We start from the raw sequence: 26,267 nt of genomic DNA on the forward strand, positions 1-26,267 counted from the left end.
TCAGGGTCAAACGTTGAAACATCTGGGACGTCCATAGAGCCAGGCTCTGCTGAGACACCGCTGTTGGGACGGGAGGGGCAGGAAGCCGCTGGCTGCCATTTGGTGCTTTGGAGTGCTTGGTTTCTTTTCGCCTCTGCTTCTTAGGGAAGAATGCCCGAGTGAGGACAGGCAGCCGCAGGACTTCTACCACCCTGTGGCAACTTCACGCCATGACATACACTCCCCAGATGGGCCTTTGCTGCCATTCCTGTGAGTAGCAGCACCCCGAATGCGTGGGCACCCCACTTCATCCTGCGGTCTTCGGGGGGCAGCTCTGGTGGAACTTTGGAGGTCAACGGTGGCATGTCTTTGCAAATTCTGAAAGATCTCAGAGTCACCATTGCTGGCTTTCCGTGGTAGAGGAATGGCCATGAGACGGAACCAGAACAGGCTTCAGCCAGAGCCCATGGTGATGTCCCACGTCCAACACTCTCTTGGGATCTAGGGGTCCAGAAAGGAAAGAGGTCTGCCCGCTGAAGCTGCCGAAAGCGCTCCCGGTTTTCGCATTTTCTCCCAGCCCGTACATCTCCCAAATGTTCCTTTTCCACAACATGCCCCCACCCCCAATTTTATATGTAGCAGATGGCCTTCAAACAAATCAAGGACAGAAGCTGCAAAAGCCTTAAAGAAAAAAAAAAAAAAGACAGAGAAACTCATATATTTCTTCAAACGATAAGATGAACTACAGATGTTTGCTGAAGGGTGATGCTGCCGCCTATAACTTAAGACTCAACTTAAAAGAAGATTCCACTTGTGTTTAGCGTTGGGCAAGCCCGGTAGCTGTCAGGGTGTGATTTATGGAGGTTGTTTTCTGAGATTTGATGTCACTGGGGACAGAACAATTAAAAGGCTCTGCCATCAGGCCCGCAAAGCAGCCTCTTCCGTGGACCCAGGCACAGACACCAGGTGGAAATGCCCTGGGCTCCGCATCCAGGCGCGAGGATGGGTGGGCCATCCTTGGGGTACCCTTTCACTCCCGAGCCTCCCTCCCTCCCTTTCTGCAGAGTTCTTGGTCCTTTTGGGCAAAGTCCCATTCTTACCTGATACCCGAAGTCACATTAATCTCCAAAGAAGCTTGACAAAGTCGCTACAAGAGAAATAGTTGTCTGTGGTGGGGACTCAACTGCATATAGGAACAGTTGCTTGCTTGGCTAGTTTGTAAAGAAGGCTGGACAGCATTGCTGTGAAGTGTTTAAAAACACATGGAAAGCCTCTATCGCAAAGGCCAGTGGAGGCCTGTAATTAACACAATGCTAAGTATCAGGGTTTCTATTAAAAGCTGCTTTTCCAGGACTTGTTGTAACTTGGATGTATATATGTATCACAAACTGAAACCAAAGGTACGAGCAAGGCCTGAGCTGCATGCTGTCCGCCCTCCTGTTTCTTGGCTTTCTAAGTAGAGATTCTTAATAATGCAAAGAGAGCGAGGTAATTTGGGGGTGCACATGCCCTCTCCCAAGCTCCAGCCGCCGTTGCATCCGTGCGGAGGCAGACGCCTACGCCCATCACACGTGTGCCTGGGGCCCTTCAGCAGCTGCTCGGCGCTGGGTTGATGGCAGAGGCCGTGGAGGCCTGGGTAGAAGCAGCGGGAGGAAGCCCCAGCCTGCCCGTGGCCTCTGGAACAGAAATGTGGGGAGCCTTTGAAGTTCCCACAACTCAGGTGGAAGCCCCTGCAAGTGGCCCTGAGAGGAAGTCATTCGTTTTCACACAAAGGGGAAAATTCCTCAGGACCCTGGTGTTTCCACTAAAACAAACCTCTGAAAAGTTGTTCTCCCGAGGATCGGGACCAGCTGTTCTCCATCTCCGTGAGGGGGTGGGAGAGAGGAGCGGGGCTGGCTGGACGACAGCATGAGAGACGCAACCTAGACAGGAGGTAGCACGGTGAGGCAGGCAAAGTCCCGGGCTCGGGACCCAGGAAGAGAGCATGTGGTTTGGCATTCAGAGGAAGGAGGATGCCCAGCGTAGCGTTTCGAGATCTGTTCTGTGTTCATGGAGAAGGTAGCAGCCCATGGCCTTTTTACTGGCCACGGAGTTCGCTAGGGCCAGGGGGAGGGGACGAGGGGGAAGGGGGCATACCACACACAGGACCCACAGACTGAAGGCTGCTGACAGCCCTTGGGCGTACCTCAACTCACACCCAGAAGCTTCCGTGGAGATGAGAATGCTACTTATATAAAAATACCTTAAATGACTTGGTAGTGGACATTCACCTTTCCTTTTTTTTTCTTCTATTTTTTTGATCATGCTATCTCTTACTCTCTTTTCTTGTGTAGGAGTTTCTCACCCCATGAATCAGAATGAGAGGCAGAAACTTCCTCTCATTTCGGAGGCTGAGAAGTCAAAGCTTGCCATCTGTCCTCCCTTCATTGGCTGGACCGTTGGGTCTCCTGCTGTAGACCAAATTCGTCTCAGCTTTGTGCTGGTGCATCCCACCAAAGGTAAGCTGCCGGGGAGGCATGGACCTTAGGCAGTTTGGCCCGTTAGCCAGCTCTGTGCAGACAGACTGAATAATAATGTCCTGAACAAATCCTGTGGGGTGGGGGGCCATGGTGGAGGGAGGCAGGGCCGGCACCCCTTTGTGAACCATGGAGACTCGTGATGCGGATCTGTAGGCTTCCCAATCAGAGCTAGATTCGGATCCCGACTGAGTGGTCTTGGGCAAGTCTCTCATCTTTTCTGAGCCCCGCTTTCCTTACCTTCAAACCACCGGTCCTTACAGGATCATTGTAAGAATTATGTGAGGCTCAGTGCTTGGCACATAGTAGGTGCTGGAAAATGGGAAGTTTTCTGCCATCAGAGGGAAATTGTGAGGAAGGAGCAGACGTGGATTAAGGGAAAGTGTAACTATGCTGGGGTGTTAGACCACAGCCACTATAGAAGATCCTCAAACAGAAAATGTCAGTGTCTCAAGTAGCAGATTCCTCCCTGGTTATCTGTTTGCAGGACATGATGGGGAAGCTGGAATGACAGGGGTGTGTTCTCTTCCATTCATGCCCTTAACCCAGATCATTTGCTTCCCTTCCCTGTCCTGCGCTCTGGGGCCACAGAGGCTGACCTGCCTGCTGTATGCCTCCTGGGCTTCCAGCCCTCTGGTTTCTGTCTGGGTTTGGCCAATTCCAGCCTGCATCCAACTCCCACCAGCCTCCAAGAACACCACTCCTCTGAGGCCAGGGGATGGATATAGCTTCCCGCCACTGTTAACCTCTAGGGCTTTGCTTTCCCATGGTGCTTCTTTAAGCCATATCCCTATTGCCTTAAATAGTCCTTTCATTAAATTCTTTTTGCAACCTCATCTGAATGTGCTTTCTCTTTCCTGGCAGGAGACTGAAAAAGAGTGTGACTGGACAGCATCAGTCTAGGAAGACTTCCTGAAGGAGGGTGTCTCTTCCCCAGATTTTTGGAGGACAACCACAGTAACTTGGTAAGGACATTGAATAGAAAGAAGGTTGATGTTCCCATGGGGGAGGGAGACTGGAGCCAATGAAGATGTAGGATTTAGAGTCTGTGTGGACTCTTTATAGACCGATGGTGAAGGTCCTTATCAGTAGGACATCCCTGCGGACTCAGAAAAGGAGAGAAGAATGATGCTAAAAATAGAAAACCATGCCATTTACTTATTGTCTACTGTGTGACAAGCACTCAAATGTGCAATAGGTATTATTATCACTTTATGGATGAGAAATGGGATCTCAGAGAGGGTAAGTAACTTGCCCAAGTTCACAGTGCATGGTGGAGTTGGAATTCATAAAGCACAAAATTCACAAGGTTGCCCAGTGGTCTCCACTCTGCCCGGGACTGAGGGGTTCCTGGGATGTGAGACTCTTGGTGCTGATTTTTTTGTTAATGAAGGGATCGGTTGGCTGGTTGTGGAGGTAGTGAAAGTGGGTACTAACAGTCATGCCTATAATAAATAAAGTTAATTTCCTTGCCTTAAAGGACTTCCTAGAGTTGATTTATAAAAGTGGAAGCATGAAGGGAAGGAAGGAAGGAAGGAGGGAGGGAAGGAAGGAGGGAGGGAAGGAAAGAAAGAAGGAAAGAAGGAAGGAAAGAAATGAATTATCAGCTCAGAACATTCCATACAGAAGCAGAGAGCTGGTGCAGTCAGTCCAAATAGCAAACATTTCTATTTGTCTCAGGACTGGGATAGCATATTTCCCTCTGACAAACTTTCCTGGGCAATTCTTTTTTGGCTCCAATTAATAGTAAATGAAGGGTGTGTTCTTTAAGCACAGGGAACCAGAGGAGAGAAAAGGTGGTGTCCAGATTCTGGGAGTATCAAGAGGTAAGCCTCATGACAGGACAGAGCCCAGTGTTAGGGGCCTTTGGAGGTAGGGACACTGTCACCCAGTCGACCCACTTTTTTTAACCCGAATCAGCGGGCAAGTGTGTGATGCCTGGTATTGTCTGTGTTGCGTCAGGATCGTCCCAGGCTCAGCCATGATTACCCAAAGTAGGAGCAGTAAAACTGCCATTATGGAGCTCCTCCTACCTTTGCTCCAGGTGTTTTGGAGGCATTATTTTAAACACCTAAAACAATGCTTCAGAGCAGTTGTCATTAATCCCATTTCCGAGATGAAGAAACTGAGGAAGAGCAGTCCCTGGGGAACTCTTGTGTGAAACTGGCAGGTCTGGGCTCCCGAGTGACATTCCTTGGGTGTCAAGTCATGAACCAGGGGACATCTGCATGGTACCTGAGTGCCCCCGGCTCTGACGATGGCTGGTCCCGTTCAGTAAACATTCGTGGGGGCCTGGCATATTCCACCAGAGGGGGATGGGTTCATGGAGTTGTCCTTGAAGAACTTGGGTGGATCTTTTATGTTCCCCGGCACTGTCGTGATAGTTGCCTATGTTCCTCCAACTTCCATCTCTTTGCATGTGCTGTGTCCCCTGCTGGAATGGTCTTCCTTTGTCCATCTGGAGAGCCTCTACCCATCCTTCAAGACTCTTCCATGGATAAGTCTTTCCCACCCCCCAGCCCTAATCTGCATGAGGTCCCCTCTTTGGGGGTCTCTTCCCATCTCATATGGATGGTTACCTCAATGCTCATTATTCTGTAATCTTCTGGTGACTTGTCTGTCACCCCCTTCTCACTGCCAGTCTCCCCAGACTGAGCTCCTTCAGGGAAGTGGTAGTGGTTTCTTTGGTTGGTGCAAGGCAGATACTCAACATTGTTGAATGAGTAAGGGACAAGCCAGAGTGTCTTGGGAGCTCGTGGCTGGGGCATGCTCATCTCTATCACTTCTGGTGGACCCTACTCGGCATCTTAAATTTGCTTCATGCTAGATTTTCCTTGCACATGCTTCTAGGGAGCATGCCTTGGGGACCCTCAGCAAGCTGCTTTCTCTCCTGGGGTGCTGGTTTTCACCAAGTCGGTGCCAAGACTAGGTGCCACCCGCAGCATGCTCTTAAGTAATGAAGAGAGAAACGGAGGAGCCACCATAACTTAAGCGTGGTTCCCATCTCATTTTATCAATTTCCTAAGGTTTGATTAAAGAGACCTCTAAAGACAGGGATAGATTCAAGGCAAGCTTCGCTAGAGAAACGTTTTTTATAAGACTTTTCTCTGGAAAAGGAAGGATCCAAGCTCTATAAATATGCAGCAGGCCAAATCTCAAGGCAGTAGTTGATTCACAAATTTCTACTTGGCCCAAAGTGGGTCATTTGCTTGTTTGGAGAAGACTTTCTGCCTGGGTCCTTCTGAGCAGTTGGCATCTCTGGTGGAGGGAAGGGGGGTCAGAAGGCTGGGCTCCTGCCGTTCCCTACCACTTACCAGCCGAGTGGCTCACTGAGATCATAATCCTTCTGAGGTTGGCATCTCCAAGATGCCAGTGATGATGATGACGATGCTGGTGATGGTAATAAGCCCTCACCAGCCTTCCTTAGCGAGCTACCTTTGCATTGAAAGAGCTCACACCTACTTCTCAAATGTAAATGAACACATTCTCATTTGAGTCGTTAAAATCAAAGCTGAAGAACTAACTAGGACAAAGGATTCTGTATTGGCTGCTTCTGTTTGGCAATCTAAGTAGGGCCCCCTTGACACACAGTTCACAGAGTTGCTCCTTGTTCTCTTGGATCACAGACTCCCCCCTGGTGTTGAGAAGGACCAAGCTCCAGCTAGGGCTGATGTGAGTCACTGCACCCCGTTGGCAAGCCTTGGTTTTGACTTCAATTACATGAGTTATGTTAGGTGTTTGTTGGGTTTTGCATCTTGATCAAGAATATTCCCTTGTGAAAGGGCTGCTTGATTTTGGCTTGCTGCTGTCAGCGGTATAAATATGATTTAATTGATTAATAGGCATTAATGACTGGTAATTAAGGCATAACCTGTTAGCTGAAAAGAGCTCACAAAATATGCCCATAAATGGAAGGATGGCCTCAATTCTGATCATCCTCCTTTGCCTGTAGACAGTTGTAGGGTCAGTTGCCTTCTGCCACATGGGTTACACATAAAATAAAATGCAATTATTAATATATTTTGTAGAATCCATTTATTGTACTTTCATCCACTGAAAATAACCCGAGGTTCATCCATATGAAATGAGTCCTTAATCTCTGATCTGAAGGTCATCTGTCAAGGAAGCCCCCTGCTGTGGTTGGTGGAGGTAGTCTACTCCAGGAAGTTTCACTGTCTATAAAATCCTGGGCTTCTCCTGCATTCATCCCTCTTTGATTATTGAAAACTTTCCTCTGTGGCTAACACGCAGGAACAATGTAATAAGTAACTTCCAATTAAAGTTTTCCATATGTGGCAAAAATTGTAATAAATGAATAAGTAAAGACCGCATAATGGAAGCCTATTAGCCAAGTGAATATACTCTTTTAAGTCAAATTTCTATAGCACTTTTGTATTATCTCCCATCAGAAGAGAACGTGCAATTACCAATTTTATCTTATCTCGGGCTTATTATTAAAGAGTAGTAAAGGAAACTTCATTCCAGGAGCCATAATGTGATTTTTGATTAATAGAGGGATTCTTATGTGACAAGAATATTTCTCCTAGGCAAAGTAGGTACATGGATTTCTGCCTGAGCTGGCTTGTAACCGGAGGCTATATCTCAGGTGAGCAACTGTTCAACAATGGAACATATATCTCTACACAGGGATCGGATTCTTCAGGTACCCCGGAGCATGAGAAGGGCACGACAAAGTTGACATTGGCTTTGCAAGGATCGAAGTTTATTTAGTTGCTTCTAATCAGTATATTAAACCCAACCCTGATTCGTGTGCAAGGGGTGAGATGAGATCCCCACAGCACGTAGTTTCTCGTCATTCCTTCCCACTCCTCTTGGAAGCTCTTCTACCACCTGCCACAATCTCTTGTGGGGTCCAGGCACATTCTGGTCACATAAGGAGTATCTGTGAGTCAGTGACCCACTGCCTCCCACCTCCAACTGCACAGGAAAAGGGTTTGAATTTGAACGCCAGTTGTTCAAGCCGGGTTTTCCCAGAGAACTGTTTGAAGGACATTATCTGGAAACTTGCCCTGGGCTCCCAGCAGCCTATGTTAAGGCCAATGACCTGGGGAGCATTTGTTAGGGGACAAGGCGAGGACTGTCCCCGTTGCCCGGCAGCAGCCCTGTTTGGCCAGAAGTCTGAGCCCCTCTCTTTTCAGGGTGGGGTAGGGCCTGTCCCTCAGAGCCTGGATGGTTCCCTTGGATCGGGCTCTGCTCTTGCCAGCTCCATGACACTGGGCAAACGTCCTAAGCCATCAGAGCCTGTTTCCTCAGCTGGAAGCAGGAATCCTACCTATTTGGGACTTATTGTAAGGATTGAGGTAGGTAGTGTTTAAACACGTAGGGGTCACCCTAATGGACAAGGCTACTGCCTCTTGACCTAATGGCTTGGGTGCCTAATATGGCTTCATTCCCGTGGCTCTCTGTCCCTCCTCAAGGGTACTCTCTCTGCTGGTCATTGTCATTTCCATCCCCAGGGTAGGTGTGCTCCCATACGGGAGACCCTGCCTTTGACAAGCTGCTAACATGGGATTTAATCCTGTGGAGAAAATAGATTTTCTCTCATTAGGCAGAATAACTCAGATGCCGAAAACAGCATGTGCCCTTCAACCAGAAGCTTTCCTTCTGGAAGTTTATCATAAAGGAAGTAATCGAGCAAGCATGAAAGTCACATGTATACAAACATCCACAGAAGCCCTGTCTACAAGGGCCAAAAAATTGGAATGCAGTAAGAACGAGAGGTGGTGTTTATTATATCCACTGTGGTCCATCAAAATTTTTGAGTCCTGTGCAACCTAATCCAGAGTTCGCTGTAGAATACTATCTAATGTAGAAATATGGTTATGACTCGGTAAGTAGAAAATTAAGTTATAAAACAAAATATGTTATATGAGTCTATCTCTGAGAAAACAGATTTAGGAACATAAATCAATAGAATAAATGTCAGTTATTTCAAGATAGTCAGATTATAAGTTATGTTGTATTTCCTGCCTCTTTTGCTTATTTCTATATTCTGATTTAAAAATTAATCAATACAGACTATGTACGTAATTTTTTCTTTCATGTGAGTAAGTGTTATTTTGTGAAGTCTTTCTTTTAAATTGAGTGTGTAGAACAGTAAAGCCCCCATCAGCAGGCTGGGCTTATTCTGGGTAAGCTGGAGCCAGAATGGGTGGTGGGATTTCAGGGGTCCCAAGACCCTTTCTGAATCCCTGCTTCCTCTTCCTTGATGTCCTGGCTGGTGGCTGGCATGCAGGTTCCCAGTGTGGGAGAAAAACACCACTCACTGATGTTTCCAGTCACTGGCCCCTTGGTGGGACAGAGCAGGCAGGCCATTTGGCTGTCCGGGGTACTCTTGTGGTCAGGGGTAATTCATGTCTGGGACCAGATAGGATGGGAAAGGAAGAATGGACAGAAAATGTGAGAAGAACATTATGGAAGGAGGTGGAGGAGGGCAAGGAGAGCTTCGGAGCCTGAGGGGTGGGGCTCTAGGACAACTGGCTACCTTCTAGCCTCACCACACAATTTAGTGCCTTCCAGAAACAGATGATGCCTGGGTCACCAATGAGATGGGAGTGGAGGGGTTGCACACTGGGGGGGGGGGGGCGGGGGGGCACTGCTGGCTCACCCAGGCCCAGTCTCATGCCTTGGGGGCGCCACCCGGCGCCCACTGTGGATGGGTGCGTGGAGGGAGGAGAGATAAATACAGCTGTCTCCAAGGGGCAGAGGTAATTGGCTTCTTCCTCAGGAACATTTCCTTTTTAAGGCAGGATGCTATAACCGGCAGGCCGCAAACACCGGTGTGTGAAGGTAAAGCCACCAAAGAGAGGGCGTTTTGGTCCCTGGCGGCTGGGCCTTTTCATTAAGCCCCTGAACTGTGGTTTTCCCAGGTCTGGCTTCCTCAAACCCTGCTGAACACAGACGGGGAGCTGACCTGCGCCAAACCCACCTACAGCTTTCCATAGCCTGTGGGGTAGGACTCCAGCGGCCTCTCTGGTCCTGCCCCAGCCCCTCTGAGCACACAACTCCTCCCGCCTCTAGGAATTTAGCTGGGTCCTCTCACAGTGTGTTTCCATCATGCTGAGGCTTTGGGCATGTGCTGTCCCCTTTGCCTGGAAACTCTTCCTCCTTCTCCACACACTGAGCTCTTATTCCGTTTTCAAGAACCAAATGGAATTTTTTTTATCAAGAAGCCTTCCCTGATTCACTCTGTCCCATGTGTGTGTTTGTTTCTTTCAGATTTTTAAAAATTTATTTGAGAGAGAGAGAGAGAACACAAGCAGGGGGTGGGGGAGGGGAGGGAGAAGCAGGCTCCCCGCTGAGCAGGGAGCCGAAGAAGGGGCTTGATCCCAGGACCCTGGGATCATGACCTGAGCTGAATGCAGATGTTTAACTGTCTGAGCCACCCAGGTGCCCCCATTTCCACGTGTTTCTTAAAAACCTCGGTTGTTAGCCACATGAAAGAAAAGCTGAAGGAATAAATGTGTTGAGGTATTTTTTTCCTTTGAGATTTCAGGCTGTGTCGGAACTCCAAGTACAAACCTCAGTCCTGCAAGGTTTTTTTTTTTTTTTTTTTTAATAACAATGTTTTTCTTTTATTTTCAAATAAGTAATATAGTCCCATGGTTCAAAAGTATAACATGAATAGATGCTAATCAAATATGATATTCAGCAGAAAGTCAACCTTTCACTCGACGCCCTAGACCTACCCCTCTGGTTCTCTCCTGGACAGAGAAGCAATGTCACCAGACACACAAAAGCAAACACACACACCACACTGAGATTTCTCCAGGTCTTAAACAAATGCAGCCATGGTGTGTGCCCTCCCCTGCACTTTTTTTTTCCACTCCACACACTATTTGGCAGATGGGTGGACGTCAGTCCATAAAGCAGGTGGTTGTGTTGTTTTTCATTTTTTCTTATTGTTTCTCAGATTCATTTGAATTGGTATATCATACTTTCTTTAACTTGTCCTCCATTGATGAGCATTTAGGTGGTCTCCTCTTTCCCTCTTATAAACTATACTGCAATACATTGTTTTCTGTGGAACCATTTCTCAGAACTACCTGAGTCTATTCATAGGATAAATTCCTAGAAGTGGAGTTGCTAGGTCAAAAATCCTGTGCATTTCTAATTTAGTTATTGCCACATCCCCCTTCAGGAGAGCTGTGTTAATTTCATTCCCCACTGCAATACATGAAGTGGCCAATTAATGTCCATTTTGGAGCACACTGCCGGGATCTGCCCAGAACGCATCTGTGGGCGAGTTTCTCTAAAGCGTGCCAGTTTGAAAACCCAGTTCTGTCTTCTGTTGCAGCTTGTAGTGGTCAAATGGTTTTGGCCTCAACATCTCTACCTTGAGGAAACCAGCATTCTTCCTGGGTGGAGCTCCTCCAAGTTCACTCCCCGGTGTTACTCCCTTCCTTTCCACCAAAGGTGGGCATGTGTGGCCACAGAGATGATTGGTTTAGGGCTGACATGTGAGCCAAGCTGGACCAACCAGAGACCTTCCCAGGACTCCTACGGGAACCATCACTAGATCCATCACCCTTGTACTGCAAGGATCACAGAGCCATCAGGATAATATGAGTTTGGGGCCTCTGGGGGCCAGGTGGGCACTACATGCAGAAAGCCTCTTTGCAAAGGACTCCAAGCCAAGGATAGCAGAGCTGAGTGGAGGGGAGAAAGGCTGCAGCCTTGTTCTATCTTTAGTGCATTTAGATCCAGCACTGCCTGAAGCTGGTTTTCCGGGTTATGTAACCCAATACACTTCCTTTGAGGCTTACTTTCTGTCATTTGCAATGGAAAGTATTCTGACTAATACAGTGCTTTACATGCACGATTTCATTTAATTCTGGTAACAGCCTTTCGAGACAGGATTTTCTTTTTCCATGTTAGGAATGAGAGTCTTGACATTCACCAAGTCTAAGAATTTGCCCAAAGCTCCGCAACACAAACAAATAACAGAATTAGATTCAAATTCAGGTTGTCCAGCTCCAATACCTGTGCGTCAGAACTTTCTCTACACTTATTTCTGTAGTACCAACTAGTTTCGTCTAATGTGTTTGTTTGTCTGTCTATCTTTCTATCTATTTATTTATTTGACAGAAAGAGAGAGAGCACAAGCAGGGGGAGCGGCAGGGAGGGGGAGAAGCAGGCTCCCTGCTGAGCAGGGAGCTGGACACTGAACTTGATCCCAGGACCCTGGGTCACAACCTGAGCTGAAAGCAGATGCTTAACTGACAGATTGACCCAGGGCCCCCTGGTGTTATGTGTTCTTTTTGTTCCCTTCATGTTCTGACTTCCGTTTATGGCGTGTATCCAAGCCAGGCCTTTAGAACTGCATCAAGGAGAAGGTTCAAGAAGCTTTCCTACTGGGGTTCCTACTTGTTGCTGGGAGGCCAGCTGGTAAGGTGTGGCGGGAGAGGATGTCCTCTGGCTTCCTTTTGGTGGTAGATGGAGATGCTGCTGAACAAGGATCTGTCAAGGAGCCTGTTCTGGTAGTGGTCAAGTCTGGACCCAAGCCCTTCCTCTGGTACCACAGCGGAGTCGCCCTGAAATAGCACGCCACACGGTCTTCTTCTCGCTGGCTCTGTTCTAGTCACAGAGGAGACAGAGATGGACAGACCTGTGTGCCCCGCCATGTGTTTCAAAATAAAGTGTATGAATAGAAAATTTGAGATACAGTAGGGTGAGCAGGATGGGAGATGACTGCCATTGGAAAGACTGTCACCCATGGTTTCCAAGGAAAGGGGGCACTCAGGGAAACACCAGTATTGGTCAGAGGGCAGAGGGACCAAGGGGAAAATGTGCGCAAGAGCCTTTATTGTGATTTCCCCTGGGAAGGAACAGGCAAGGCGGGACTAACAGAATTAGGATTGATTGGTTGGAATAATTTTGGTGGGCTCTGGGGTGTAGGGACTGTCCCCAGTTGCCGGGTACCTGGCCCTGGGGTGTTTAGGGCAGCAAGCATGGGTGAGAGTGTGAAAGCCTATGGAGCAGGTGTTTAGAGTGTCCGCTCTGAATTGGTTGATTCCCATTTGGAAAGGGTGCATCAAGTGAGTCCTTGACTATGGTTAGAAATTGGTTAACCTTGGGAGGGTCAGTCACTGCAAAGGCAACAAGGCTCCCGATGTCACCAGAATACAGAAAAGAAAGCCATGGTCTATACTCAATGTGACTAGGAATTAGGGCTGTGGATGGGGGTTGGGTCAGCCAACTGGGTGTCCATCCTAGTATACACCCTTCCACAAGGGTACCTTTCTAAGGAAATAATTGGGCAAATGAGTGAGGACCTTTATCCGCATGATGTTTGCAATAGAGAAGGAAAGGAAACCCTAAATGTGCAACAATTAGCATATGGCCACATCGTTGCTCACTCATTCCACACAATGAATCACCTGTGAGGTACAGGAGAGTACCAATGCAGAGACGTATTTACCATTCGTAAACACACGATCAGAATATGTTATGGAGCGAAAACAGGAGTTACGATCAATAAATACGTGTAGTCTTACTTTTGTTAAAAATGCACATCATTAAACGTTCACTTCTATTTACAGAGTATTTCTACTTCTTTGAAAAAAGATTGGGAGGAAATGTACCGAATTGTTAACAACGACAGTCTCTCAGGAATAGGGTTGTCGGTGATCAAAACACATCTTTTTCTTTTTTTCCATCTGTGTTTCTGTATATTACATAATGGGTGTTTATTACTTGTGTAGTAAGTGATGGAAGTTTGTAATAAAGATACATAAAATATCGTCGCTGTTTGCCTGTGACTCCGTGGAGGGCATTCCCTGGGTTATGAAACATTCACTTGCAGATTTCATCGAATCAAAACAGTTCCACATGGGGAAGAAGTAGCAGCAGCATGAATACAGATAGTCCCCCATTTGCCCCTGGGACAATGTGGACTCGAGGAACAACTGTTCGTGGTCCCTAAGGGCAGTCCGTCTATCATGTTCAAGTCATGACCGGGAAACCACTACCCAAACCAAGGCTGGAAATTCGTCGGATGCTTGCAGAAATACGGAGGACGGCGGACCCAGCACCAGATTCGTGCTTCCTTAGATTTGAAGTCAAAGTGAACAGTGAGGTTGCCGGTGCTGGTAACGATTGAAAGAAATTTGCCCTGCAGCATTTCTATTGGGTGGGACCATACAGGATTACCGATAAAATGACTATTTCCCTAAGTTAGGCAAGGCCTTTCTGAACTAGATGATGAAGGAAGCCAGAGAACATCTGTTGGGGACATTTGCAGAATCTTTGATTTGAAGTTGTTTCTGCAGCTCAAAAACTATACTAAAAATCCTGGAGTGGAAGAGCTCTAGGGTCCTTTTTAAGTAAAAAATATTGCCCTCTCCTTCCCCATCCCCACCCCTCCTGACTCTCTCCCTGGCAGACCATCCACCATTCGTATCAGTTTTGAAGAGGATGCATAAGTACCAACTAGCCTTTCCAGAAGTGGTCCTGTCTACCTACCTCGTCTCTGGAACTCAACCGTTGGCTCCTTGAGGTCAGCTTTGACACTTGGCTCAGACTTTCCAAATTAGTTATTCGTCTACACTTCTCTTGGACATCTGGACCAAACTCTCCCTTTTTATAAATGGGGTAAGGCCATTCCCGTGGCTGCAAGTATGCAGAACAAGGCTGGAATACAAACTCTGTTCCAGTGTGGCCCCATGGAAAGCCAACCCATTTTGGTGATTCAGTGGTAGCTGGCAGGGAGGCACATGCTCACAGGTTCATGGTGCTGGGGCTCTCTGGGCATTGCTATGCAGTCACAGGCCAGCTGGAACTCAGTGTATGTGCTGCCGAGGTCGTCAGAGGCTGTGGGTTGGAGGGAGTGCCATACCTGGTGGGAAGTCTAAACAGCCATCATCTTCATCATCATCACCATCGCCACAATCAAAGGTTCTTGGAGGAGGGAAATTTGGGTCTGTCCGTATCTAGAACAAGGCAATAGACAAAAGCTTGGAGGAGCACGATGTGCGGGAGCCCCTGGGTGGAAGCCTGCGAGTTACCCACAGATGCAATCAGTGACCTGTTGGTGGACAAAGGAGCCTCCATGGTAAACAAGTCCAAAGGCTCAGGAAGAAGGACCTGCCACTTGCCTCTTCTCAACTGGGAGGGGAAGAAAGTGAGAGAACACAGAGGATGGGATGGCCACTGGCCACAACAGGCCAAGAGAGGGGCCAAGGGTGGGATGGAGAAGAGAATGTGAATCTCAAATAGAAGGAAGATGGCTGGGGTGGGAGAGGGAGGGGTGATGCTAGGAAGGAAGGATGAGATTGGGGAAGGCTGAGCCTTGTGCTGTGGATTTTCCAAGGCACCCGCAGAGGCAGGTGGCTCACCGCCTTGAGGCTCAGCAGGGCCCACCAGGGCAGATCCTGCCTCCTCCTGGAAAGCTCTATGGGAAAAGCTATGCCCTGATTAAGATCTTTTAATTAAGGAAGCCGTTTGCGCAGGATGCAACAAGAGGCTGATGGAGAGTTTGCTTAAATTGGATTTTTTTTTTTTTTTGGTTAACTAGAAAAATAATAAGAGGACCTCGTCTTTGTGTAAGAGGGATGTGTCATTTTGAAGAGTGCCGTGTAGCGATCTGTGAATGAATTCATTGGCTCCTATTGTAACTACTGGGAAATAAACATTTATTGAAAGCTTGCTCTGTGCCAGGCTTTGTGCTAGTGGCTTTCCATGAACTCTGTCCCTTATTCCACGCAGCCACCGCCATGAGGCCTACGGTCTCCTTTTCCTGCAGATGAGAAAATGGGCCTTTTTGTGCTGAAGATACCTCCTCCTCCCTGGAGGGAAAAGCTGATCATGAGAGGGGAGGAAGGATGGAGATAATTCTGAGCCTTAATTTCTTCCTTTCTTGCAGTTCCTGTGTCTTTCTCTTTTTTGTTTCAAGGCCCCTGGCCACGTCCTTTCTGATCACACCCATCTGTCTTCAGCTCCCCTCTCTCCTGCCTCAATTATCCCCAGGGACACCTTGCAGAAGGCCCTGAGACCCCATAGCTGCTGACTTACAGGTCCTGAACCCAGGCAGGTGACAAGGTGCTCACGCTGGTCACCAGTCTGACCCTTCTTTTAATATCCCTGCAGCCCTGGGTTTGATGACACAACAGACAGTCCCCTGGGCACTGGAGCTGACCTTGAGTCAAATCTCCTGCCTCCTCCAAGGAACCGCTGGTGCTGGCTTCATTCCCAGGACTGGATGTCTCTTGGTTCTGAGTGGTACAGTGGACTTGTTTTTTGTCCTGAGTCAAACAGTAGCATCCAGGATTGACTGAAGGACATCTCCTGAGCTCAGTACTCTTTGGATGAGAACCTACCTGCCTGGCTCTCTCCGGAGAGCCAGTTTCCTGACCTCTGTCCCTTTCTGGTTTGAGGTCAGAAGCCAGGTTCCAGCACCAAGCCCCGTTCTGGATGTCCCGTGTATGGCCCGGTATCTCTTTGGGGGAAATCTCTTCCTACAGTTCCACAATATTCCCGCTCAGTTCATAGGTTTTTGATTGAGAGACTACAGCTGCCAGTCCATCTCAGTGGCTCAGGCCAGCCAGAGGATTCCCCCTTCTTGGCTCCAGTCATCAGTGCCAGAAGAGCACATGACCCACACCAGGTCAGAGTCCTCAGGGATGGCAGGCCTAGCAGGAACGGTCAGGGCCATCCCCCTAGGGCCAAGAGAACCTGCAACAGCTCAGAACCTTTCTGAGAGGGAAGCGAGGCCAGCCATGCAGCTCTGAGAGAGGTCATGGCCTGGGGACTATGTTTCAATTGCCCTGGATCCCAGTGTGCCTGAAGGCAGCTGGCCGCTTGGATTTTTCAACTTTGGGAGCCATAAATCTTGTTTTGTTTTTCTTAAATGAGTCTAAATTCACGTTTTGACACTTGTAATTGAAAGAGCCCCGCCTATCACACTTTTTTTTCTATGAGATGATTTTCATTTCTTATACGCAGCTTCAGGTTTTGGCAGAAGACACAGGAGAGCAGGTGTGGCTTGAGTCTGTGATTTGCCTTGGTAGTTACTCCTGGCTTTGGTTTGTTTTTTGTTTGAAATGGTTTTATTTTGCTTTTATACCCGAATAATAGGTTGGCTATGTACAAAATTTAAAAAAACAACTTTTTCTTAAGAAAAATTTCAAACACATATAAAAATAGAATAACATCATAAATGCTCTCTTGTCCACAGGTATTTTAAATATTTTTAGCAGCACAGAATTCTAAAATTTGTTTGAGGAATATCAGTTGGGCTCTTGTGTGAGGGAGACTGGGACTGTTCTAGGCGCTAGAGGTGCAGCAGTGATGATATCCCATGCTTCCTGTGTTGGAGTGTGCACGCTGGTGGGGAATACAGACATGGCAAGTTCAAATGCACACACGCGGTCATTTCAGATAATGGTAAATGGTGGGAAGAGGGCAAATCAGAGCCCTGAGTGAATGGTGAGGGAAAGCTTTCAAGAAAGGCTATCTGAACTGATGTCTGAAAGATGAAAGGGAGTCCCTGTCGTGATGACTTGTAGGAAGTCAGGAAGGTTTCTGGCAGTTTGAGCCGTGTGTCCAAAATACCAGATGAGAAAGAAGGCTTGCAACTGAGGCAGAGTAATAAGTACTGGCCTAAGCAAAAGGAGTACAATGTGGCTACCAACCAGGAGCCAGGACTATAATCTTGGGCCAAGGCTGCCATGTTTGGTGACTTAGGTTGTGCACTGCACAATTCTAAAGAGGGCCATTCACACACACACGGGGGGTTGGCCAACATTTTCCGTGAAGGGCCAGATTGTAAATATTTAGCCTTGTGGGCCAGATGGTCTCTGTCACAACTGTTCAATTCTGCCATTGTAACACCAAAGCAACCACAGACAATATATAAATGAATGCGCGTAGCTATGTTCCAGTAAAATGTTATAGACACTGAATTGAAACTTCAAAATTAAAATGAAAATAATTAAGATGAATCTTTTGATTTTTTTCAACCATATAAAAATGTAAAATCCATTCTTTGCTTGTGGGCTGTATGGCAGACAGCAGACTGGATCTGGGCCATGGGCTAGAATTCGCTGACATAAACCGCTTATGCAGTGACCTGGTCATCTGAACGTCCCCGTGTCCCTCACTTTCTGTGGTCGCACTGTTACTTCCACCGGGAAGTTCTGCTGTCTCCATGTCCTGCGTTCACTGGGCAGCAGGTGCAAGCCAGGTGTGGGAGTTACAAAGACAAGCAAGATGCTTTCCTCGCATGAAGGAAGTTCCCAGATGTTTCAGCCCTCCAGGGTCAAGCAGAGCCCCTACTGGGAGTGAACACCCCTGGTGGCTCTGCCCAACAGTGCTTTCTCCCTTCCCGAACTCTTGGAGTTTTTCCCGTCTGCCTGGCACTTATTTCCACACTATGTCTTCGCTGGAACTCTGTGGCGCATTGAGAGTATGCCTGGCTTCCCGCCTGGAGTGGGCTGGTGCTTTTGGAGAAGGACCCCTGTCTTTGATCCCAGCTGTCCCTCGCTGAGTGTGCTACTGATCTGTACGTGTTGAATTGGTGTAAAAGAGCCTGATCTTACCAGGAAGGATTGGCTTCTTGTGATGGGTGGGGCTCAGTGAGCAGGAGGAGAGGGGGTGGGGAGCTGGGAGAGGGGTGTGCCCGGGTACTCAGGCTGGAATTAATTGGGATTAATTACTGCTAATTCTACTGTTTCATTTGCCTGCATTGGGCTGCCCATAAATGGATTTTATGGTGTTCTGACGATGAAAGGATGGCCATTTATAGAAATAAGTACCCGGCTACTCTGCTGGGAGTGCTGTCTCCTTCCCACCTCCCCTCTGTAGTCACCTCTCAGTGATCTCTACAGGCTTCCATCTCTGGTGACTTCTCACCCATGGCCTTCTCAGACCCTCATTCAGTAGTTTCCGGTTTGAGCTGGGAAAAAGAAAACTACCACCCTAAGCTAAGCCCACCATCATCTGTTGCTTGGATAATTGCAGGAGTTTGCAAACTGGTCCTGGTCTCCTTGCTTGTGCTCAAAATATACTCACAACTTGGGAGTCTCTCTGATTCTGTAAACAAACCCATGCAGCGCCCCCTGTGGTGGCCCCCTTTCCCAATTGTAGCCAAAGTGCTTCTTCTCATGATGACTCAGAAGACCCCATGGCAGGGATTCTTCAGCTTTATTGTGTCCTGGAGCCTTCTGGAAGTACAGTGAAGCCCATGGATCCCATCTCAGGATGTTTTGAAATGCATGAAATAAAATTCATAGAATTTCAAATGAAACCAATAGTCTTTGGTCTGCTCAGGCTCCTGTTAAAAGAAATTCTATAGATTGAGAGGCTTGAACAACCAAAATTTATTTTCTCACAGTTCTGGTCACTGGACGTTCTGTTGAAGGTTCTCTTCCTGGATTTCAGAGGGCCATGTTGTGTGTCTTTACATGGTCTTTCCTTTGTACATGGCCGTGGAGAGAGAGAGGAGGGGGGGCGAGAGAGAGAGAGAGAGAGAGAGAGAGAGAGAGATATCTTTCCTTTTCTCTTCTTCCAGAGGCACTAACTTCATCCTGAGGACCCCACCCACATGACCTAATCCCCTCTCAAAGGCTCATCTCCAAATACCATCCCTATGGGGTTTAGAGCTTCAACATCAGAATTTTAGGAGGACACAAACATTCAGTCTCTAGTGCCAGTTAGGTCAGGACATAGTTATCAAGCTATTAGAAAACAAAATTGGGATATAGTAATATATGCACTTTCTTATTAATGCACTATACAGTAAATACAGTTTAAAAATATCAATAAGTCAAAGCTTATTTTTGAAAGACATATTAGGGTGAAGGTTACAGTAGCTTAGTTTGAATAAGAACATTTAAACATGGCATCATCTCTGGCAAGACAATATGCATGCAATGTTGGATATGTAAGTGGAGTCATAATTCTTTTCTCAGCCTAGTTCATGGATACACTGAATGCTCTCCGTGGACCTTGCCCGATATGATGTAACCCTCTGGTCTTAACCTCTCAGACCTCATCCCTCACCCATTCACCCCTCTCTTGTTCTTCTCTAGCCAAAATGGCCTGTCATTGTTTCTCCAACACTCTGGCACATTTCTGCCCCAGGACCTTTGAGCCTGCCATTGTCTCTACCTGGACTATTCTTTTTGGCTAATATCTATATAGCTCATTCCCTCACTTATTTCAGATCTTTCCTCCAATACCACCTTATCAACAACTCCTTCTTTGAGTATTTCCACCAGTACTGTGCTCCCCATTTGCCATCCCTACTTTATTTTTCATATTTCCAGCTAACCTGCTCCATAGTTTCCTCACCACCGCCTCTATTTTCTCTGTCCCCCAACTGGAACATAAGACCCATGTGGGTGGTGATGAATATGTTTTGTTCACTGCTGCATCCCCAGTGCTGGGCACAGGGCAGGCACTTAATAATTTACTGATCAGATGCATAAACTAACATTGATCACATCCCAAGCCAAACACAATTAGAGTGGCAAGTCTGCCTTTTAACTTTCTACCTGATACATAGAATCCCATTTTCTCATTGGTCTTCACTGCTATATTGGAAACGTACTCCTAAGTGCTAATAAAACTACCTTTAAGAGTTCAGTGGGTTTAAGGGAAAACACCTATTCAAAGGTAAGAGAGTCGGTCAGAGAAAGACAAATACCGTATGATTTCGTTCATATGTGGAATTCAAGAAACAAAACAGGATTCTAGGGAAAGGGAAGGAAAAATAAAATAAGACAAAAACAGAGAGGGAGACAAACCATAAGAGACTCTTAACTCTAGAAAACAAACATAGGGTTGCTGGAGGGGAGGGCGGGTGGGGAGATGGGGTAACTAGGCGATGAGCATTAAGGAGGACACTTGATGTAATGAGCACTGGGTGTTGTATGCAACTGACAAATCACTAAATTCTATTTCTGAAACTAACAATACCGTACATGTTAATTAAATTTAATTTAAATTAAAAAATTTTAAGTAAAGGTAAGATTTGATTATTGAGATGCTACGTGAGGGGCAGGAGTGGTGAAGGGGGCTAATCCTGGTTCATCTAACAGGTGAGCAAGTCGGGGTGGGAACCTCACTTTCTCAAACCTCCCTTCCTCATTCCCAAGAGGAGAGAGAATCCCTCACCTGATCTCAAAGGGCGCTGCTGAGCTTTAAATGAGATACTCCACAAGAAGAGCAAAAAACCCCCCAAAAACAAAAAACAAAAACCAGGCTCTAGAAATAAATGACAGCTGTTGGCCGCACTTGCGATAAGTCAAAGAAGAAGAAAGCAGATGGTTCTTGGAAGTTCTCTGCTCTGCTGGAGACCTTCAAGCTCCTGGGGAAAAGCCACGGTCTGGCTGAAGGGAACATACTGTTCTCGCGGCCTCTCCGTATGTGCTCCTGCAGCCTTTCCCATCAGAACGTCTTGCTCAGAGCCTGCCTGGGCTCTGGCTGCCTGTGGATGCCTCTGGCCTTGAGAAAAGGTCCTGTAAATCAGAGCTGAAGGGATGAGCTGGAGCCACTCAGGCCAGGCCAGGATTCAAAAGGCAGCAGGAAATGAACACATTTGTTGGAACACATGGTAGAGGGGACTTCAAACGTCTGAGGAGTGAGCTATCAGGTACACTGAACTCGTGAGCCATTCCTGGCTCACAGACCCATGGTCACTACTGGGGGATCAAGCTACGAATACTATGGTGAACATTCCAGCTAACAGAAATGATTTTCAGATTAGCTTCTGTTTCAGATTATCCAGTGTCTGCCTCCCGTGTATTAACACAGATGATTGGAAGTTGGCTGACTATAAATACATTATGTATTATTTTACTCACTCATTGGTAATTCATTAATTACCAATTATATGTGGAGTACAGAGTTCAACATGGGGAGCATGCAAAGATGATCACCATCTGCAAATGATAAAGAGCGTGGGAGTTTTCAAAAACAAGCTCATGTTATCCTTAGAACATGAAGGAGGGGGAAGCTAACTTATTTTCATGATTGATTTGTTGAATGACTGATTGATTCAATCATGCAATAAACACTTCCTGAGCACCTACCATGTACCAGGTACCATGCTAAGTACTAGGGAGTGGACAGAAACCAAAGAAAGACCTGTCGACCTTGAACTCACCTTCTCTAGGAGAGACAGAACATGAACAAGGAAGCGAATAAACGTGTCATGTCTGGAAGGGATGGGGTCATGAAGAACAGTGAGGCTGGGCTGGGGGTGCTTGTTACAGAGGACTTGGGAGACAGGAGGTGGCTTTGTGGGGAGAGAACTGAAGGAAGTGAGAGGGAGGGGCACTTATGTGAGGGAGGAATGGTGTTTCTGGATTCCTCTCTGGAATGTGAACCAGAGCAAAATGAAGTGAATGTCTCAGGGTTACGTGACCAGAAGGTGGCTGAGCTGGGGCACTGTTCTGGCCTCAAGACTGTAACCCGGACCAGCCAATTTAAAGACTTCTGCTCCTGCCTTCAAGGAAGCCAATAGCCCGGGAATCAAATACAGCCTCTAGGCGGCTATGACTCGGTAAAGGGCGCGTGATGCCCCAGAGCAGACCGCACATGCGCACACACACCTTACAGGGATAGATATACGCGTGGGCTATGGCCCAGAGCAGGGGCGGGAGAGATGATGGAATTGTGAATTAAGACCCTGTTCGTTTATAGTTCTTTAAGATGAGTTGGCGATTTTCACTCTTTCATTCTGGAAATTAGTGTATGCAAGCGTTTCATACCTTGAAGTGAGTGAATGCAAAACTCACCAAAAGAAAATGTGTGTCATCTGCAAATTCTCTATTATGGAAAGGCAGAGACAGTTTTCAGGCACAATATCTGCAGAAATAGAACTGCAGACTTTTGTCTCTTGTAAGAATTTGCTCCCCATTCTGCCTCATTAGCTCAGGAGCTGCAAATGTGTGTTGAAGACCCAGCCTGTAAGGGAGATGGGCATTTAGAAGCTCCCCACCCTGATTCCTACCTGTTGCCTGGTTAAGGGAACTCAGCAGCAGTTCCCAAAAAAACTCCCAAAACCCAAAGAACCCCCCCCAAAAAAACCCCACAAAAAACCAAAAAAAACCCCAAACACAGCAACCCCCAAATCCAAAGAATCAAAACAAACAAACAAAAAACAACAACAAAAAAAACCCCAAAAACAAGAAACAAAAAAAACACAACAACAACAACAAACAACCCAGCAGAGAGAGCCTAAGGACAGGGGAAGAGACTAAAATACATTTTTCCTTTCCTCTGTACTTTCGAAAGGTTTATTTGATACTTGAGAGTCTGGATGGTTTTTCCCCTCCCTCTTAAATGTCATTTTTTTCTTCTTCTATGTTTAGAAATGATGCATATTTATGATAGGAAGTTAGAAAACACAGAAAAATAAAAAGGGTAAACACTTCAAGCATAATCTGACCACCCAGAGAAAACAGCAAAATTGTTTTATTTTCTGGTCTTTCTGTACTGGGCTTGTATTTTTTTTTTCATTATTGTTATCCAATTGTCTTTATAACTGAGTTTCTTATGTTGTAATTAGCTAGACGATATTACAAATATATTGTTTCATATTATTAAATACTCTTCATAAGCATCATTTCGAGTTTCTAACGTTTTCCCCTCTGTTTTGAAAATGCTGCCTGTTTATCGTAGCGGCTTTGGAATACACATGCACAGAATGATTTTTGTATGTGCCAAAGCCCATTAAGAGCAGGGCGAGAGGGCAACTCTGTGAACCAGATAAAATGTTTGCCAGCTATCTATCTGACAGGGGTTTGATATCGAGAGTACATTTAAGAACTACAACAACTCAGAACAATCACAACAAAAAGCAACTCCGTTAAATATGAACAAAAAGAAGGGCGCCTGGGTGGCGCAGTCTATTAAGCATCTGACAATTGATTTTGGCTCGGGTCATGGTCTCAGGGTCAAGAGGTTGAGCCCTGCATGGGGCTCCGTGCTCAGCTTGGAGTCTGTTTGAGATTCTTTCTCTCCCTCTGCCTCTCCACACCCCTCCCACTCCCACACACACACTCTCTCTCCACAAAAAAAAAGAAAAGAGAAGAAAAAGAACCAAAAGATAGAGACAACGCAAATGTCCATCAATAGACAGATGTGTAGCCAAAACGTGATAGATATGTATGATGGAATATTACTCAGGCTTAAAAAGGAATGACATTTTGACTGTTAAGGAAAAACTTATTCAGACCCTTATTAAAGCAGTAAAAGAGACTTTTTCAGAACTAGTGTAGTTGGTGTCAAGACTATCCCTAGAGGGGAGAGAGATTGGACTTGATTCTAAATACAACAGAGATGGCTGGGGATTTGCAGGCAGGGAGCAGAGTGAGGGGGCCAGTGGCTGGGAAATTACCAAGAGGAGACCTCGAGGGTAGGGGGCTTCTTGCTAAACCAACTTAACAGGGTCCTTGCTGACAATAGGCCAGTGATTCGTAGGATGCTTGCTAGAATGGGGTGATGTGGGCTCAGCAAGGATGGAGACCAAGGTTGAGTCCTCATGGAGCAGAGGGCTCAGAAGGGCCTGAGTCACATTTGGTTAAAAGCACAGCCTTTGTAATGGTACATGCAGCACTCTGGCTTGACCTCAAAGACATTCTGCTGACCGAAATAAACCAGACCACAGAAGACAAATATTGCACAGTCCCACTCACATGAGGTCCCTAACATTGTCACATTCATAGACACAGAAAATGGAATGGAGATGGCCAAAGGCTGCTGGATGGGGCATGGGGAAGTTATCGCTGAATGCATAGGCTTACAGTTGGGAAGTTCCAGAGGTGGATGGTGGTGATAGTTGCACAACAGTGTGAATTGTACTTAATGCCACCAAACCCTAAAAATGGTTAAATGGCAAATTTTATGTTTGCATATTGTGCATATTGTGCCACAATTAAAAAATAATCTCATTAAAAATCATCAGTCTTTCTAGCACCCAGAGATAATCTCCATTAACATTGTGATACGTTCTCTTCTCCGCTTGTCTATATGGACCTGTTTGTGTAGCTAGCTGTTTGCATGCACAGATGTGCATATCTGTACCTGCATTAATATGACATGGTCACATTCATACGAAATCTAGGATTCTATATATTTAATAAGCATTATCACATTAAACATTTACTGGTCCATAAGTAGCCTTTTAAATATCATAAATCACTCCATTCCTTTCTGTCATGTAACTTTCACTATAGGTGTTTTCACCTATAATCTATTGTTGATATTTATGTTACTTCTATTTCTTCATGGTTATAAATAATTCTACAATGAACATCTTCATTTATAGGACTCTTTTCCCCTGCATTTCAGATTCTTACTTTAGTTCAGCTTCTCCAGCATGAAATACTCAGTCAGAGGGTATGACTATTTGGAAACCTTATGTCAAATTAGCAGGGTCCCTTCCTTCCTTCCTTCCTTCCTTCCTTCCCTCTTTCTCTTCTTTCCTCTTCCTTCTTTTTATCTACTTTTCGAGGAGTGTGGCAGGCAGAATTTTAGATGGGCCCCAAGACCGTTGACTCCTGGTGTACATACAACTTCTCCCAGGTTTTCAACCAAACACTAATCAAGATCCTTCTCTGAAGAGATTTTGCAAGAATCATTAAGGTCCCAGGTCAGTTGACCTTAAAATAGGGAGAAGATTTGGTTGGGCCTGATCTGATCTCATGACCCTGTCACCGTAGGCCCGAGGTCAGAGCTGGAAGAGCACACAGGGGTTCTCAGAAGTACTCTGCTGCTGGTTTGAAAGTAAAGGGGACAGTGGCAGAGAAGGCAGGTGGCTTCTGGAGCTAAGAACAGCCCCCAGCCGACAGCCAGCAAGGAAAAGCAAACCCAGACTCATACCTAAATTTTCCCAATGAACTGAATGAGCTCGGATGGTCCTCCAGAGCCACGAATAAGAACTCAGCTTGCTGACATGTAGATTTAGCCTTGTGGCGGCCTCGGAATGACCCGTGGAATGGTCTGCTAACAAATTTGGGATGACTTAAGCCACCAAATCTGCAGTAACTAGCTATGAAAAACAGAAAACCAATACTGGGACATATTTGTGTTTGTGAGGTAGGTGGCTGTGTTTGCCTGTGTGTGTGTGAGAGAAAGAGACAGATGGACAGACAGACAGACAGAGGGAGGGTTGTGAGAAGCATAGATTTCATATGACCTATTTTGATTGTATGGGCCACTCATCTCTCTGCCAAGCTCTTTCCAGGGGCACTTTACATACAGCTGCTTGGTTAATACCTCTGTCAGGTATAGGATTAGCCCCATTTTGCAGGTGGGGAAACTGAGGCACAGAGAGAAGCAATGACTTTGTCATGGTGACATAGTGAGTGTCAGAGATGGTACTGGAAAGCAGACCCATGTATGCCAACACCTTTGCTTTCTTCTGGGCCCCCAGTTCATGCATTCTCAGAGGACCTCACTGCTAGATGACAATTCAGATAGAGGACTTTACTTACCAATTCAGTGAGGCCAGAGGGGAAGCCACAGGTCAAAAAAGGAAGCACAGGGCATCTAATCACTGATCTCTTTCAAAATCCATGCTGTGTCTGCCTTTTTGGGGAGCACTGGCCCCAGCCTCAGCCTCCTGGGGTCTCCTTGTCTTTCCTTAGCTGTGGGTCCTCCCTCTTGGCCCTGATTCCTGTTCTTTTGCTCTGTGGGTGTCCTGCTCCCACATGCCTAAATCCAAAACACCCCAGTCCCTCATCAGCACAGCCTAGCATGGTCCTATGGTGAAAGATGACCAGTAAGATTTTGTTGAAGAAGAAA

The sequence above is a fragment of the Martes martes genome (genome assembly GCF_963455335.1).
Source record: "Martes martes genome assembly, chromosome: 3".
Classification (NCBI taxonomy): Eukaryota; Metazoa; Chordata; class Mammalia; order Carnivora; family Mustelidae; genus Martes; species Martes martes.